The 17,802-nt window shown below is 30.3% G+C and overlaps 1 protein-coding gene across 3 annotated transcripts in view; it reads right to left on the reverse strand.

The window, feature by feature from the left end:
- The window catches only part of scalloped (TEA domain transcription factor 1 homolog scalloped), a 688,296-nt gene that overhangs the window by 635,581 nt on the left and 34,913 nt on the right, over nucleotides 1-17,802 (reverse strand). The gene's annotated exons all lie outside the window — the stretch shown is intronic.

The following is a 17,802-nucleotide window of genomic DNA, read 5'->3' on the forward strand; positions in this document are numbered from 1 at the left end:
AGATAGCAACCTGATGTATTTAGGCAGCATAGATAAATAAAGTATTTCTCTCTCTCATGCACAAGTAATAACAGATTGTACAATTGATGCCTAAATGAGAAAAAGATACAAATATTATAACATATCAATTATAATAAGAAATATCCATATAGTCTTAACATGTTTATTTTCTTATAACCCTTATGTTTCAGCCTTTCTCGAAAATATCTTATTTATAATATACATACAATGTATTGTCATATAATACATTGAATTGTATTATCAATTTATCGTTGATAAAGTGAATAATAAGGTTGTAATAGAATGCAAATTGAATAAAATTAGAATAAGTAAAATAGTGGATAAAAATAGATTGATTGATATTTTGACAAAGGAAAAATAGTCTACAAATTTTTAATGGCATTGTTAGCTGTGATATTATAAAAAAGATATCCTTTAGAATGGTCAGAATGGTTATAAGAAAATAAAATTTTTAAGTCTACATGGACATCTTTTATTGTAATTGATAAACATACCAGTCTCAAACAAGAAATTAATATATAAATCGTAACGTATGATAAGACTGTCAGAATATACATAGAAAAAGAGGATATAAAAAAAAAAAACATATCAATTTTGATATAAGAAAGACATTGACATAAAAAAAGGAAAAAAAAATCATAAATACATATGAATTGAATATAAACTAAAAATAAACACAGTAATGAGTGTAAGAATTGCAAATGTACTCGAGTAATGAAGTATAATAGAATAGTAGAATAGTGAAATAATTATATGGAGAAGTAATAAAAAATATTGTATAACTAAAAGAAAGAAAGAATAGGAGGTGTATAAGGTAATAAAAATGTATCTATCACTTGATTTTTTTTTGCACCATACTTACACCTGGTATAATTAAAGAAGTTATTTGCAATTCTACCCCTCATTACTGTACTTATTTTAAGTCCATATTGAATTCATATATATTTAAAGTTTTTTTTTTAGTTTAATTTACTAAGTTTTCCTTTTTCATATCAATTTTTTTTTATATAATATTTTTTTTTTTAAACTTCCCATGTATATTCTTATAGTCGTATCATATTTTACTGTTTTTTTCTTGTTCTCATTTAGCCCTGATGAAGGCTGAATTTTTGTATCTTTTTTGTCCACCAGCCGGACTATCTTCTTACAATGGATAAGAAATATGAACTCTGAGCGTAAGCAAACAAAATTTAAATAAACGGGGAGGAGATGATTGGGAGTAAGTTCAGTGAAGAACAAATAAGTAAAAACTTATATACTAGTGCCAACGTCTCGGCCACAATTTCAAGCCTTCTTCAGGACTAAGGAAAAAAACCAAGGTAAAACATGTACAAAGATAACAATCATTCATTCTGTTTGTTATCTTGTTTTTTACTCTTAGCCTTAATGAAGTCTTGAAATTCTGGCCGAAACATTAGCACTTAGAAATAAGTTCTGCTCATATATGTAATTCAAGGTAAATTATTTACTCATCATTATGAAATTTAAACAACTGATTTAATTCGTCTGATATCAATTTTTTTTTTAAATACTACAAAACTAAAATAATTCTCTCAATACACAAATCCTATCTCATCAGCTTTCTTATGACGCTACTGGCGTTAGATTTTCACCTTTACCTTTTCTTTTTTTAGAAATTGCTGTATATGATTTCGTACGGAATTATTTAATACTTAAACCAAAATCCATAAAAAACCGCATGTTTTACTGACTTGGATATATTCTGTTGTCTCGTCTGGTATTGGCCTATACTGATAACACACAGAGTATTATTTGTGTTAAATTTTACCTCAATTAACGACGATATTTGGAAATGTATCCTGTTACTCGATTGATGTAGAATATTTACAAGCCTGGAATTTAATTGCTCAACAATCGCGTGCCTGAGTGCCATTGCATGTGACCCTTATTGTTTGAGTTATATTTTTCATCCAGAAATAAATAATGGCCACGGAAAAAGTATTGCGACTCTAAAAACTACGAATTTCAAACCCCAATTCGGTTGCGTTATTATCAACATTTATCATTTTACTTTAGTGTAGATTTAACTAATGTTTACTTGAATTTTTAAAAAAAAAATTATTTCATAATTATAAAATCTAAATAGTTCAATTCAAATAACAAACCATCAGAATAACAATAAATTAGCATATTCAACATTACGAAAAAAAAAAATTTCTTTAACATAAAATCAAATTTTCAAAATTGGTTAATAAACTTTTTCAAAGATCTTAATATATATGTATCATTTAAAACTCTTACAAAAATTTCAAACAATGGTTTTTTGCATGCAGCACTATGCTGTCAGATTCCACGCTAACAGCCCTGATGAAGGCTAGAAATTCTGGCCAAAACGTTGGCACGATCAAATAAGTTAGTTCAAATTAATTGTGTTATATTATGACTTCACCCACCAACCGTCCTCTCCTGAAATAATTTTTTTGTATTGTGTTAATAAGAAAGTCCGTATTGAAAGGTTTCTTAAGATGCAAAAAACAAACCTCAAGTCTGTTCTATCCAACAATAAACAGTTCAACAAGAGCTAACAAAACCATATGATCAGGATCAAGGATCGCCTAGAGCTCAAAGAGTTGATGCGAAAGTCTTTTGAACTGAAACGGCGCCAGTTCGAATCAGGCCTGGGGTCTTATTTCTGAGGCGGTCCCACGAAATGATAACTTAACCATCGACCATGGGTGGTACCTTGTAGATAATCCCTCCCCTATATGTCAGAAATGACAAGGAAGGGGGTCATAAAAAGCAGGATCAGTACAGATCGAGTACCCTCGGTAGTCTCCGATTCTCCAGTCTCTAAATTGCTGTCTCTATTTCTCCTCTACTTCATTATAAAATTATTTTACAGCTTATATTTATCTTTTTTTATAACTATTGATAATGGGAGATGGCTTATTATTTCAAATCAACAAAACTAAAAATACTTTAAACAAAGATTTATTGAAGATTCGGTATTTAAGCCCTTTCAGACAATTTTAATTAGTATAATACCTATCTGATATATGAACTTAACCTCACACTTACTTCATAATATAACTTATATCACACACAGACCATTTTGTGAGACTTATTTATTGACATTTATGTTCTCAAAAACGTGTTTTTCCGTCGAAAACTTGAATTCAAAATTTCTCACGATCCCAATAGTTCCCCTAACTATATATTCTATATATAAGATGTGAAATTAACCCGTTCACTGCCTTAAAAGAAAAATGCGAATTTTTTTTCTTGTTTCCAGTAGTAATAAGTGTTTTTATACCAATTTTTTTTTGTGGTATATTTGCCCATTTATATCTATCACACGGATCCGTGTACCCAGCACCGCCAGCAAAATATCCATTGTAAATGCCGCCTACAAGGGTCCATGTTTACAAAAATATCATTATTCCATCTATATTTTATATTGAATAGGTATAATACAATATAAATAAATACGTAAGTAGTTTAAATTAAATTTATTACAACTATATAATTACGGAAAAAAGTGCAACATATTAAAAAAACAGAAACAATTAATACAAAACATTTTCTTGGTTTTTGTTTCATTTTGATGGACCACCTTCAATATTCATGGTTGAAAATATATACCTTAATTGAATAGCGAAAAAACACAAAAATAAGAACGTTTTTCAAAAACCGCAACTAAATACGTTCTATTCTATTACAGTAAACAAGTGCAAAAACAACTCTCGCCAGGAGACTGACGCGTTTGTATGTTGATGTACGCGATCATGCAAGCAGTAGTCATGCGAAGTGATAAAATGTACTTGTCACAACAAGCAAATTTGCACAATTGTGTAATTTTACTTGTGAAGATAACACACACTGAAAGTACTCCAACCATTTCAACATTAGAAGGTCTCGGAGGCCATCTTATTTTCAGACACCTGGAAGGATTATCAGGACTTGGACAGGAAATGATGTTAGAAACTAGAGCGCTTGAGTAGGTAAGGAAGGATTGATCAGCAATGTAGGGTACGTTAAGGTAATTCATTATTAATGATTTTATTTTTGACGCGATGAGGTGCATTAAGGAGTTTACTTAGGAATTTGTATTGTAAGTATTTTATATGAGAGGAATTGGATGGTTTGGTATCCGTAAGTCTAATTTGGCCTCGAGAGCAGAGAAGAGAAAAAAAGGCAGTTATTTCACCCCAATTTTTGATTACTTTAATGAACACTATGCCCACAAACAGCCCACTATAGTTATAGAGAATAAAATTGGCTGTTGATGTTGGCTGCTCAAAACGTTAAAAAAAAAAAAAAAATTATCTTTCTTTCGGAGCTCCATGTCGTTAAAACTACTTACAACACTAGAAAACCTAGTTGAACATAATTTAAATTATAGTGCACATTTACTAGACAAACGGTCTAAATTGCCAATCCATTACAAAAGACTGGTCTACATGACTATTATAAGGCTTATCTGGACATACGGAGTTGAGCTTTGGGGCTCCACTAAACCATCAAATTCCTCCCGAATCCAATCCTTACAGTCAAAAATCCTTCGTAAAATCCTTAACGCTCCTTACTTTGTCACAAATCAAGTCATCCATCATGACCTCAACGTCCCATATGATCCCGATTTGGCCAAAACCAGATACCATTCCTTCCATGGAAAACTTCCCATCCACCCAAATCCACTTGTTTCTAACCTGGCTTCTCCTTCATTGCCTAATAATCCTCCTAGGCGTCTGAAAAGAAGATGGCCTCGGGATCTTCTCTTCTAGAAACGTTAATGAAGTTCTATCAATGGGTAGATTCTCCACATGTTTTTATCATGTCACTATCTCACATACAGTAAATTTACTTGTTGTATATATGTTATACAGTTGTAAATAATAATAAATAAATGATTAAAAAAAAAATATATATATATATATAGTGCATTTTCTAAAATATGAGCCCTAACAGAGCTGTTTAGCTTCAATAGTTCCCGAGATAAATTAAAAAAAAAAAAACTTTTCCTACAAAATGTACAGGAAAATCAGTAGTTAGTGAATTTATGTAGGAAATCTATATCTCAGGAACAGTGAGAGACACAGATTTATATCAGCACTCAAATTAAAACTAGTTTAATGTGCTATGATAAATTGACGTTAATCTTCTTAGGAGTAGTAGTTTTATTATATTTGCTAAAATAAATCGAATTCTAGTTGTTCAGACAAAATTTCACATGCAAAATTCATATTCATATGCCAATATCATATAAACCACTAATCTTATGAAGATTAACGTCATAGACTAATTTATAGCACATTAAGCTAGGTTTAATTTGATTGCTAATATACATCTGTACGTCTCATGGTTGCTGAGTTAAAAAGATTTGCCACAATAAATTTACCAACAGCTGATTTTTCATTAAATACATAATACATTATACATAGTGTTGATTAAAGTAATCAGAAATTGGGGAGAAATGACTGACTTTTTTTTTCCACCAGGCTCTTCTACTGTCATTGTAGCAATGTAAATGAGCCTTTTGAAATTAATTCGAAATTTATAATGTTTGTCTGGTAGGTGTTGTAATAGTCTGAATCAGTTTCCTGTCTTTTATATAGATTATATGTTAAGTTAATCCTTGGTCCTTATGTAGTCGAGGGTAACGGACCTGTTGACCTGTAGTCACCAAGTCATAGCTCTATGTAATTTTTTTTAAATTAATAATTATACTTAATGTCAAGGTGAAAAATCTGCACAACCTAGCAAAAATGAGCCAAGGGAATGGTACAATCCAAATAATGCCCATTAAATTATGGTTATAACGATTTTCAAGAGTTAAAACTCGTGACACATCGTTCACATTCTTTGAGACTCCATACTTTTTTATTTTAATTTTATTCCTGACTTTTACTTCTGGAAATAAACTTGACGGCGTCTCATTATCTATATTGATCGGAATGTTAATTTATGACTCTTCAAATAAGAATTTCCGTAAGGTATTCCACAAAGGTCCAATCCACCGAGGTTTCGTAGCTAGATTTTTTACCAAAGAATATAAAACAGAATAACGCATCTTGTGAATGTTACTCGCACTACCGGGATAATCTGTTAGTAAACTAAGAATTTCTGCAATGATTAAAGATTATAAAAATTTAGAGGCAATGCCTTGCTGTCAAGTAGAAACAGCTTAAAATTTAGCTGTACCAAGAAGTGTAAATTAATTTCTGCCAACGGGTTCTCATGTAAAAATGTTTGAAAATACGTTGGCAAAACGGCAGATTTTCCATAATAACCATTGTATACTTTATGGTTTATTGCCAATAATTGCTAAAGTGTCACAAGTTGCTGAAATATCATTATAAAGTACTTAATAGTGCTTTCAAAGAGCTTCAATTTCGCCTTTAATATAGTTCTAAATATTCAATAATTTTTGAGATGTAGTTTTTCGTAAACCAACAAACGTTACCTAAAGAAAGCGTTGATGTATATTTTTTTTTTGTACTATTTTGAACTACCTTTATAGACATTATTTTTTATTAATTTCCCCATTTGATTTACAAGCAAAATTTGAAAACGGCTACAGTTTAATTAATTATCCAATAATATATCTAAACTAAGTAAATTATTAAAAGTTAGTTAATAGAGGCAAAGTCTTTTGATTGAATACAATTTATTGGTTTAAATTACTATATGAATCAAAATTACTTAATGGATTTCCAAATAATTGAGGAGCTAATCTTTCTGAATAGAAATCTTTAAACTTTCATTAATTAATTAATAACATTTAAATTTAAATTTAGAAATATATAAGATATTCTGAAGAAAGCAGTTAACATGGTCTATTAAATGAATTATGAACGAACAAAGAAATAAATAAACCGCAGATTGTGAGCCACATGTGGGTATTCATTTAATATAATTAATAACTTTTTCAGTTATAGATGTCGTATATTGCATTTTTATTTCTTAAAAAAGTTATTTATTTTTTAAAAAAATATATACATTATTTAGACTTGAATAGCATAGGAAGTGGACCTTTATTGAATATTTAAAGTTTCCCACACGAATACAGAAAAAAATGTATGAAGAATTTTTCTTAAAAGCAATTTTAAAAATGAACGAATCTTTTTTGATTTAAAAAAGGATCAAGACATTAAAAAAAAAAAAAATAAAGAGTATTCGGAATGAGGTTGGATTTTCAACGTTGTAGGTTACTGCAACTAGGACGTGAACGCAGTGCGGATTGGGGCGCAGGTCCCAGAGCGCTCGGTTCGGAACGTTGTGGGTTCGATTCCCACCTGGGGCAGTTAAACATTCATTTTTCAGCGGTCCCGAAGAATGAATCTTGACACTCCCACCTTGGTTAGTATGTGGCGGCAACCTAGGTAGCAGTCAATGGTTGGCAAAAAGGACCCCAGGCCCACTTGCCGGACTTGTTCCTCCCACCAAATACCAGTACCAATGCAAGTAATGCACCTATAAACTAGCTATTGCAATTGAGAGTCTAGAAAGAGAAAAATCTACTTTGCCTTCAAATTGACACTAGCTGCATCTCGAAACATTATATTCAATGCCTGGAAGAGCTTGAAAACAAGGTGTTCAAAGATTTGAAAAAGTTTGCAGTCAGTGTTCTTAAGAAATACATGTGTGAACAAATATTACCTAACATAAATATTAGTAAAATTAACTGAAATACTAAATAACTGATGAGAACACGAACCATTCAAAACTTTTTAAGCACATTTTCCTAATTAATTAAAATGCTTACAACTTAAATGTCCAGTCACTTAAGTCTGAAAACAATCTATATTTCCTAATAAGTTCAATGCTTCGGCCAATTTAACCATCCTCAAGGACAATCTATCACAAAACAGCTTTTATTATACATATGGTTTTTAACAATTTTAAACAAACAACAAAATTATTAATAAATTATCATACTTTAAATAAAAATTTAGAACCACATCAATTTAAAAAAAACTTTATGCAGGCATTTCTGCCCAGATCAATATTTCAGTCCAAAATTACCATATGAGACATTAAAAGATCAGGGAATCATATGAATTTATTAATAAACAATCCTTGGCTTATGCCTAATTGCTTTTTTGTCAATTCTTCCCATTAAATGAAAACTTTTAATTATAATCAATTTACACTATTATACTTAATCATAACAATATTTGTAACCTTCCTCACACTCAGGTCAGGCATATAATTTATTTATTTCAACTTTATTTTGGTCAAATTTCCTATTTCTTTTATGATTACAATTCATTCCATTCAGGGTTAATTATAATTAGAAATATGAATTTTATCCCATATTTTTCATAAATTAATTTTGCTTAAAATCTCTGCATAGTGTTGGTTCAGATTGTATGTTTTAAAATTCACTGTATAATTAATGTTTTTTGATATGTATATACTGTGTACATAAATGTATATTTATAATGATGTATAGATAATTTAATAAATTATATGAAAAATTAATTATTAGGATAACTGTGGCTCTTATAAATTTTTCCCGACGCCGATAATGTTGAGATTGTCTGTTAATTAAAATTATTTCTTAAATTGTGAAATAGCCACCATTTTCTTTCTCCCCTAACTATGGTTGGCAAAGTGAACAATTTTGGCTATAGTATTCATTAAAAACTTCTTTTTTTTTACACCGGGATCTTGGAATATAACTAATGTCGGAATAAGGCAATTCTATTTCGATAATCATTGTTTTACAAAGCATAATATTTAAATTCTAATTACGTCGGATACTTAATTGATTCTATTCCGTGTTACATTGAGTGGTGGAAATACGCTTTGCATTTGAATTATCTGGTTATATTTGATGGTGTTAGGGGCGGTAAGCAAAGCCGATTATAACAGCTACGAAACTGCCAATGCTCATATTCAGCGATACGTGAAGCTTAATTGGCGTATATTTAGCGCCTCTACATGTGTATTCCCACTGTTTCTGATCCTATTATGTAATTTGGTACTATGGAACTCTCAAAATTCATTTTAGCTTATTAAAGAGGAGCGGGGTGAGTAATCTACGGATAATCGAAAACCCCTAATAATTGATATCATTTTTAAATGGGTTAATTGAATGGTTAATTAAGAGGAAATGAGTAGGAAGTTATTACTTCTATCGGTAGAAAAATATTCTTTTTAATTTGTTATGTGTTATATAAAAGTGTGTTACATGCAATATGTTGCATATGCAGAGTGTTCAGAAAAGGCATGTGCTGTTTAATAGTTGAATATACTAAAAACCAAAAAACCTCAAGGAAAATTATTTATTTATTCGTTAAAAATCCGAGTATTAAGAAAAATTATTTAACGAAAATAATGTTTTCGTACAAAATGGAGATAAAATTATTTTGTCTTCGAATGACCAAGAAACGCACGGGCACTGGGCAGGAAGGTGTGTGTTACGTCACAGTTCTTGGTCTTTTATTAGCAATTGTACTCTTTGTTCTGTGCAATTTCCTGACAGAAAGCTCTCTGTTGTCCTGTAAAGGGTTCCATTTGTAATAAAATAATAAAGTTAAAGATCACATTGACTCCTTCTACCCAAGGCCTTCAGCTGGTTCTTCTAATCCAAGATCTCGAGGAAATAAAAAATAAGTTATTTAACGCAGATTTATTATTTTATTATTAATTATAAGTCAAGATAATAATTAAAAGATATTAATTATAAGTCATAATCATCCTATTTTTTCAAAACTTCATTAGTTTTTAACACTTTTAATTTTCAATTACTCTACGTATTAAGGAGAGTTAGTATAGAGTAATTGAAAAGTAAAACTGTTAAAAATTAATGAAGTTTTGAAAAAATAGGGTGATTTTGACTTATAATTAATGACCTGGGCAGAATAGCCTGCAAACAATTTTTTTAAATTTTGATGTGAGGTGAGAATTTATATTTGAATATTGTCCTTGAGGATGGCCGAATTGGCCGAAACGTTGTACTATTGATAAAATAAAGACTGTTGAGATTCAACTAGGATACCATTTGATTTATTTAATAAATAAATACCAGTCTCAAGAAATGGAAAAAATTATAATTACAGTTGAATTAATGGTTAAACTTTATTATGCTGGAATTATGGTGCAGTGCAGTATATATTTTTGACATTTTTAGTTTGTGATATGTTGCTTGATCCTGGTTTCCAGTTTTTTGGACGTCTCTCCTATATATATATTTTATCGCAATCTTCACGATCGATCTTATAATTATAATTTCAAGCGTAACCTGGAGGGAAACTGAGAAATACACATTAACTGACCCAGTATACTAAAGTATAAATGATGTTTATATAGTTGAACGAGGAAGGGCTTAGGTGATGTGATGGTGCGATAGAGGTTAGTGTGGGAAAAATGTCGGGAGAGCTAGAGGCCGAATTCCGGAGCTGCACAGCTGTTTAATTGTTGGCCGATGCCGGATTCTCGAGCTGGTCTTAATGTACCGTGCCGCCTCAGATCTCGCCGACCCTCGCTCACTCTATCTCATTCATCACCCCTCTAGTCATAATCAGCTTCTGTCTTCGGTAATTTTATCTGGAACCTTAGGTATAACAAGGAGCTTCCATGAGTTGGACAACTTATATGTGGAAGAAGTTATAAAATAGAGAAGAACTCCATCGTGGAGGATGATTTACACATCATTCTTTTCTGACCGAAATTCCACGTTAAGCAGGATCCTCAAGCTATTTCGGATAAACGAGGTTCTACTGTAATATAGAATACAGGTTCGAAAGTGAAACTGTCAAGCGCACAATGAGATAAAAAAAAGTAGAGAGGGAAATGCTGTATTCAATAAATAAAGCAATAAATCAATTCACAGCATACTAATCAGTCCTAGGGTAAAATTCAAATACTAACATAAGTAATTAATAAAGTTATAAAATTATTTTTCTTTATAATTATGCTACATTATTTTTTCCGGTATGTTTTTCTTTTTATTACTTCATCAATGTCTTCTTTTTTTTTTTTTTTTTTCCTCTACCTTTCTTATCGTTTTCTTTGTAACCGTATATTTTCAACGCAATATTAATACAAATATTCAATGTATGATAACAATTTTATTTAAATTTAAGAACTCATCAAACTATTGTTAAAACCTTCTGAACGCACTCATGAAAAAGTAAATAACAAGAAAAATGAAGTAATGAATGAATAAAAATTTAGAAATAGTTTAAAACAAAATAAAATATAAGGTTTTCACATAGTTTCAAAAAAACTTTATTATTTATTATTTTCCTCTATCTTCACAAGTGGCCTATAGGCAAATGAAACCACTAATATTCCATTTTTAAATAAAATGCGGACGGTAAAAACGCGACGAAGGTAATCTTCAAAACAAAATATAGCATACCGACAAAAAAAACCTTTGAGAAATACAATAATATATAATGATAAGAATCTTCCACTGCATATTCATGTCAGCTTATACAACAATATACGGCTGAGGTTACACCTCTCGTCTTCGGACAGCTTCACCTAAGCAACAGGGATACAATAACTGGGGATAATTCATTACAAATAAAATTCAATCACAATAAATTAAAATATCCGGTTATTGTTTTAAATTGATTATAAAACGTCATGTCTCGAGCAAGCTCCAAAGCATAAAGAATAATTTATTGTAAATTAAAACCCGAAGAGACGCAAGACCAGTTTTAACCTTTCAACCTTTATTGCCCTATAATAAAAAACTAAAGTGGGTTTCAAATAACAATAACTTAGAAATTTTATATTCCCTAACCAAGTCGCGGTTTATCGGCAATTTTGCGGCTACCCTTAAAATCCATTGGGCGGATTTAGCGATATACTGGCTTCTGATCTACGCATGGGTTCACATCAACGCCCCCTGGACTTCATTTCATAGAGTTGAATAACGCTACTCTCAACCCGATGATAAATTCGTGGCGCTGTATATGCTCCCTTCTCTATTTATTCCGTAAAACCAAAAATATTTCTTTTTTAAAAATGATTTTATAAGAATAAACTGATCAATGTAATCATTTAAAAAAGAAAAGAAAGAATGTACCACTAACCGTACTATAGATTACAAAATAATTTTTATTTTTTGTGATATTTTTAAGTATATTATATCAATAACGTAAATCAATAAACAAATAACTACTTACAGCATTATAACTAGACAATTTTTACGATAAACATTTTAAAAACGCAGTATTACAAGATCGCTTGATCCAATTATTATCATCGAATATTAATTACTATTAAACGGGTTATTACCCGATATGAGCATTTTTACCATGTTTGTAACCATCATTCTGCTGTCAACATTTTTCAATGTAGATCCCTTTCAATATATCTTTATCCTTTAATATAAAATAAACAGTAAATTAAATAGCCTTAATGGTACACTCAGAGATTCGGTCCCACTTAGACACCAACACAAAATTTATCTTTCACATTCCCAATGGAAATTCATACTAAATTAATAAAACTAAAAAAATGTATATATATATTTACATTCGAATACCCGAAATGAATATGTCGGCCATTGATTGGCTCGTACTCCTCTGACACGCCCCTAGTCCATCAAAAAGCCCGCCTTTTAGACTTCACTTTTTCTTTCAGCTTATTTCCTCCATTATACTCCTTCCACAAAGGTATTTAAGCAACACTTTCTCGAAATAATATGAAAAAACCAAAATATTAAGATGGCAAACAAACAGTGTATTTGCCTTTATTTTTAATTATTATTGAAAATCGTTTGTAATCGCACTAGAACGATACAAATGAAATTTTGAGTTTTTACGTTTCAAGATAAGTAGAACCTAAAAACACACCAGATCCTTTCAAACAATTAATTATTAATTAATAATAAACAATTATGTAATAATTTGCAAGATACTTAACGTTGAGAAGATACTTGCGGGTGACGCATTGACATTCATTAAAAAGCAACAAAGGAAGGACTTTACGCATTTTGGTAAAAGCGGTAAATTTTAGGGGTTTTCGAGGTTAAAAAAAATATTAATTTTGTTTCTACCAAGAATACTACATTTTAACAAAATATAACGAAGTTGGGTATGAATGCAATCGGAAGAGAGTTTTACGATTTGAACTCTTTCTCTATTGTAGTTATTTATCAAATTCTTTAATATTTAGTATTTATCCATTGTTTATTATTCCTTACAAGGAGAACTCATTGAACTATTATTTACCTAGTCAAAATCGTAAAAACATTTTTTTATATATATATATAAAATCCTAAAGAAGTGTAAAAAGGATTCTCCAAAGTGGCACTTCAGGTAGATCGATTTTAAGGAAAAATGTTACAGTAACATCCCAGGCATACATATTCTCTATCTAATTTTAGTTTCGTACGACATTTGGTTTTTGAGCTACGATGTTCACATACTCAAATACACGCACACACAGACCATTTTGTGAGACTCTGCGATTCAGGGGACCTCAAAGTGTGTTTTACCATAAAAAACTCGAATTCAAAATTTTGCACGATCGCAATACTTAATAGTATATATTCCATAAATCGGTAAATAAAAGTAAACAATGTTGCTTGTAAACAATGTTTAATATCAATGTGAATTTTCTTGTGATACCATCGTGTTTTTACAAGGTAGATAATAATATTTTAATAAATAATATAAGTGGTATAAACGAAATGATACAAAGTATTTATAGTAATTTTGATTAGATCATCTGTTTGCCCGTGAGGCGTATTTGACCCGAATTATATTGGACACCATGTATAATAAATAGATAAATAATTTTAAAAAAACAGTCAGTTGGCCAAATATAGTGCCTAATAAATACACGATATACATGTTTCCGAAAATGTAATTGTATTCCAGATGTGTCTAAACAGAAGATGTACTGAGAGAAATGAATTGTTAAAATTCAGACAATGTCACTCCCAGAATTCATTAACATTCAAGGGTTGACCTATCCCAATACGATATCCTGCTAAGTTGGCCAAACATGGTAAGGGGCCTCCCATTATAAATTGCAGTTTATTTCAAATTTATACCATTATTTTTAGTACATAAAGCGTTAAGAAATTCAAATTTATTGTCATAATTCAATTCGAATTAATTGAAATATATCCATAATCTACCATAAATTTCTATCTTAGTATAGCTTCATTTTTAGCAACTTAATAAATTTTAAACTAATTCTTATTTTCCTCAGTTCATAAAAACCAAACAAGACCCCTAGGGATTCGAGCAAAAAAAAAAATGCCATCATTAATTTTGATTGAAAAACGTAATTTCAAATTTTGCGATACTTACCATAATTAATTTGTATCAGAAAATAAACTGTATTCTCTATGTTAAGTTTAAATATGTAAGTAAAATAAAATCGATAACTGGTAATTTAATGTAATGCATGAATAAACGTTAACAAAATTACCGAATGCTATTTAACAACCCTTTAAATAAATAAATAAATGATAATATGATTATATCTGTATAAAATTCCAATATGAAATCATTAAAATTAATTTACTTTGGACGCTAATTTAGACTTAATTACATTAAAGTCCATGGTCTGACATAATTAAATTTATACATTAATCGAATTAAGTTGGTATTTATAACGATTAAATGTTTAAATAATTTATTATTTTCTTTATATCAAAAATAAGCAATTAAACAAAAAAAAAAAAAAAAGAAAAGTTTTCAGCTAAAATTAAACCCGTCAGAGAACATATTTCATTTCATCCTCCCATGTAAATTTATATTAAGAGAAAATTTTAGGTAAATACTGAGAATTGCTGAACATTACATTTAATAATGCACAGAAGCAGAAAATGAGAAAATATGGTATAATACGCAAATATATATATTGAAACACAATATGTGATGGATAATGGAATATAATATGTAGTATAAGAAGTGAATAATACTGTATAATAAGCAGAGCATTGAATAACATTTATATTCATATGATTAATAAGATTCTTATAATATTATTTTGTAACTATCGCAGACACTAATTTTTATAACATCTCCATATAAGTTTTGTTTTCATTTTGTATATTATTATTAATGTATGTGTATTTTTATGTTTCAATTAAAATAATTAAAAATATCGATCAAAATCTGTTGCAATAGATCTTATTTATTAACCAACTTTGGGGCTGTAGACCAAACAATAATAAACGATAAACGATATGGTATGCTTCCCTTATTTATTGATCAAGTCTATATATCTAGTTAAATAGTTACGTTTTTAAATAAATAAAAAAAAACAGTAGAAAATACCAAAAACCTATATTTTTCAAGATTTATTAAACTCAATCCTTCAATATCAGTAGAAAAATTGTTTAAGAGGTATTGTATTTCTGTGTATTTTTTATCAATTAAAAATTAAATCATGAAGGGTCAAGGGTGCAGTACTTTGTAAGAAAACTGCCAATACTGTTACTAGACAAACGATTGGCAAAAAGACTGCCAGATTTTTACCCAATTAAGGATACCCACTTCATGAAGCTGGGTGGACTCCCGAATCCACAGGGCTGACTCACGACTATGGTGAAACAGAAAATAATTATCAGCCACAGCTGGATTTGAATCCGGACCCTTTGAATAACTAACACAGTGCCTTGCCATTGAGCTACCCACTCCCATCCATTAAAACAATTCATATAAAATAAAAACAAAATAGATGTATTCTTAGGTGAATTTGTTAACATCACTTAGTCTGATTGGATACGGAAAATGTATGTTTCAATATTTCAATTTGATCCTCTCTGTGTTTATAAAATCATGTTTACTTGGTCAATGATGTTTACATATTCTAAAAAGGGATTAGTTAAGGTGCTTTTATGCATCAGTTTCAACCGAGATTCCTTATCTTTAAGTGGTATTTTGCTTGCTCAAAATGGAAGAGAGAAAAATCCATTTTCGTCATTTAATGATTTTTTAGTTCCGAAAAGGAAAATCCCCTGCACAGACGGTTAACAAAATATGCAGTGCGTATGGCGATGATGGCTTAGGAGAAAGCACCGTGCGTAAGTGGTTTGCTCAGAACCGGAAATTGTGACGCGAAGCGTTCGGGTCACCCTTAAACTGTTGATGATGACCAAATTCAAGCATTGGTCACAGACAACCCTCACTCTACGACACGGGATATCGCAGAACTGTTCCCAGTTAGAACAATTAAAGGCAGCGGTTGAGCAAAAGCGTCCAGCATTAGCTAATCGCAAAGGCATAGTTTTCCATCACGATAACGCCCGTCCTCACGTGTCTTTGGGGACCCGGCAGAAATTATTGGAGTTTGGCTGGGATATGATCCCCCACCTACCCTATTCATTAGACCTTGCCCCAACAGATATTCACTTATTTCGAGCCCTACAAAACTCTCTTAACAGGAAACACTTTAATTTGCTCGAGGACTGCAAAACGCCCCTAGAGTAATTAATTGCGCAAAAATCCGAGAAGTTCTGGCAGAACTGGAAAGTTACCTGAAAGATGGCAACATGTAATAGATCAAAATGGTTCATATATAATTGATTAAAAATATTTACAAGAATCTGAAATTTTTATTGAAATCATCAATTTAGGAAAAATTCCTCTTCTTTAAAAAATATGCTATTACTTGTTATCAAACAGAACATTATAATAAAAGAAATGTTTCTCATGCATTAAGAGTGCGTTGAACTAGAAATTTTATTGAGTTCATATTTCAAGTCCATGGTGAGTGTACTTTGACCATTTCATGGCCGCTTCTTGGGTTGGACACTTTTTTTGAGCCTCGGCTACCGGGCTATATAGTTTTGTAGATCTTTCATGTTTTACGAAATTTGTAATTTTCTCCTTTGTACACCCATCAAAGCTCATACAATTTCTAAATGCTCGATAATACAAAAAATCTAATAATATCAACGACAATTCAGTAGTATAGAATGATATCTAAAAGAGAGATGGTCCGGGGGTGGTCAAAATAACTCGGATATTAATTAAACAATTTACGTTTCGCCCCACTTTGCAGGGCTTCGTCAGGGCTTTCTGAATTACGGAAAGGCAAAGAATGAATTAGGTTTTTCCTAGCGTAAAATGTTTCTTTAAAAAAAAAAAAAAAAACTCTATCTCGGAAACTATTGAACTTAAATAAAATTCTTTATCTGTCCGTAAAATAATATACTTTTCTTAAAATAAACAAATTTCCGTTTGAACAAAATAATGCTCTTTATAAATCCTTAAAATAAATAGTCAACTTTAACATAAATAGCTTTCCATAAAATAAAATTATTTAGCTTTCCGAACCATTCTTTCGGATCGATTCGGAAAGCTAAAGAATTTTGTTTTATGGAAACCTATTTATTTTAAGAGTTTATGAAGAACTTTATTTTATTTTATCGGAAAAATATTTATTTTAAGGATTTTCAGATTATTTTAAGGATTTATCGATAACTTTATTTTATTTTAACGGAAAGCTATTCATTTTACGGAAAGAATTTTATTTTAGGTAAAGCCAAAGAATTTTATTTAAGTTCAATAGTTACCATCATAGAACTTATAAAAAAACCAACTTTATATGTTAGAAAAATCTTAATTCATTGTAGGACTTTCCGTCATTCAGAAAGCCCTGCAAAGTGGAACGAAACGTTGACTCACAATAGTTTAATTAATATTTGAGTTTTTTGATCTAACCTCAACCATCTTCTTTTTATATGTTCCACACTATCAATGAACGAGCTTTCAATAAAATGATATCAATATATCCTAAAAGGGGCTTTTGATAAAATGATATCAATATATCCAACAAGGGGCTTTTGATAAAATGATATCAATATATCCAAAAAGGGGCTTTTGATAAAAT

Source organism: Halyomorpha halys, unplaced genomic scaffold (assembly GCF_000696795.3).
Source record: "Halyomorpha halys isolate HHAL.00 unplaced genomic scaffold, Hhal_1.1 Scaffold66.1, whole genome shotgun sequence".
NCBI classification, from domain to species: Eukaryota; Metazoa; Arthropoda; class Insecta; order Hemiptera; family Pentatomidae; genus Halyomorpha; species Halyomorpha halys.